The sequence below is a fragment of the Chiloscyllium punctatum genome, chromosome 13 (genome assembly GCF_047496795.1).
Source record: "Chiloscyllium punctatum isolate Juve2018m chromosome 13, sChiPun1.3, whole genome shotgun sequence".
Classification (NCBI taxonomy): Eukaryota; Metazoa; Chordata; class Chondrichthyes; order Orectolobiformes; family Hemiscylliidae; genus Chiloscyllium; species Chiloscyllium punctatum.
The window spans coordinates 27,903,161-27,905,072 of record NC_092751.1 but is presented as its reverse complement, the minus strand read 5'-3'; the positions used below and the strand labels follow the sequence as shown (position 1 = coordinate 27,905,072).

The 1,912-nt window shown below is 43.4% G+C and overlaps 1 non-coding gene across 1 annotated transcript; it reads left to right on the top strand.

The window, feature by feature from the left end:
• The first annotated feature begins 1,229 nt into the window (after positions 1-1,229).
• trnas-gcu (transfer RNA serine (anticodon GCU)) lies at positions 1,230-1,311 on the top strand. Its single transcript has one exon. It is a non-coding gene; the product is annotated as a tRNA-Ser (tRNA).
• The last annotated feature ends 601 nt before the right edge of the window (positions 1,312-1,912 follow it).

The window sequence follows — 1,912 nt, the reverse complement described above, 5'->3', positions numbered from 1 at the left end:
AGGCTCAAAATTGAAACTTCGGCACAGCACACCCCGCTATACTGGAACAGAGATACCGTGTACTGGTCACCTTCAGCACAGGAGCAACACATTAATGCTTACCTCCACATTCCTGGTTTTACCTGAACGTTTGGGAAACCGAGTTTCTCTGATTCCATGGCTAGTAACGGGGATTATATGATCATCTTCACCAGTGGTTCTGTCCTCGAGTGAGGAAAGTGGTGTGGTACGCATTGTAAAGATGTTGATTGATGAAATGTACAATTCCATCCTTTGCCTTCACTAACTCATGAGCTTTTTATTTTGTTTTGCATCTGTAGAAATCTTAAAATCTTCATCTTGAACGGTCTCAATGACAGATTTCCATTGTGTCTCTGGCATCAATTTTCAAAGTGTTAACGCCCTCTGAATTCTTCCATCGCATTCCGCTGTTTGGGAAGTGTTCCTGTTGTGTGAAATGCACTTTCCCTTGTGTCACGCGCTGCTCCCAGCATGTGCTCTGGCACTGCACTCATTTTCCTTCTAACACTTGCTCACTGTGTTGCTGTGATCATACAGTGACTTGGTATCACACGGCCCAGGAAAATGATACAGATCAAGTTTTTTGCATGGTTGAGTTCAGTTGTCAGTTTAGCCTTATTTTGGATTTTGAAATTGTCTGTTCTGTACACAAGTGCGTGTCAAAAACATCTGAGCGGAAACTAGGTCTTCCGAATAATGACATTGAGCACTGTGCATTCTCCTCCAGTCTGGAAAACAATTCCTGACAGGCAGTTAAATAGACAATAGACAGCAGGTGCAGGAGTAGGCCATTCTGCCCTTCGAGCCAGCACCACCATTCATTATGATCATGGCTGAACATCCTCAATCTGTACTCCTTCCCTGCCTTATCCCCATAACCCTTGATTCCACTATCCTTAAGAGCTCTATCCAACTCTTTATTGAAAGAACACCTCCTGCTGTCTCGGGTTCTTCATTCCGTTGACTTCAAATCTTCACAGAATTCAACAGACCTTGTTACATATTCATTTCCTCATTTTTGTTCAGATCACTGTGTGCATAGTGTGACAGTGGGAGTGCACTTGCCCCACAACCGAGGGGTCAGACCATCATCTTGGAACCGTACTGTGTTATTTCTCATTTCACCAACACCAGGGAGAAATATCTGCTGCTCTGCATAATTTATGCAATTCAATTATTGATAAGGTCATAGCCTACCCCGTTTATATTACGAGGTGGCCGAGAGGTTAAGGCGATGGACTGCTAATCCATTGTGCTCTGCACGCGTGGGTTTGAATCCCACTCTCGTCGCTGTCATCAATGGTGCTGCTTTTAGATGATTGAAACTGGGACTCCAATTGTCAGTTTACATGCGTTGACGCGATTACAAAATCTCAAAGAATAGTTTGTGCCTTTTAAATAATCTGCATTGAAATGGATGTTGCTTTGGGATAATGAAAAGAAACGCGATTTTCTTTTTCAAGTCAGTGCTGTGAACGTTTTTTCGTATGAAAGACATCCAGGAAAATCAAAAAAACGAGAGCTGCGAAGTGCATGTTTATGCAAAGGGATTCTTAATGAATATATTGTCAGATGAAATATGAAGGACCTTGAGTAGAAGTAATTCATCCTGGTGAGAAGAGCACAGCGAGACAGCACAAAATAATAGAGATTTTTCAAAAGGAGCAGGGCGTGGGTTTAGGGGCACTGAGAACTGGCTGCATATGCACAGTGGAGAATTGCCAATGTGGGTGCTGTGCATGGGCACGGAAAGACTGACACATTGGTCTCGCCCTCGCCCCTTGTTCTCGCCATTGATGAATGCTGGAAATAAGGCACAGATAAACACAAGATGTGGGAAACAAGCTCTCTCTCGTTATGCACACATTGGATGCATCACATTGAACCTTGA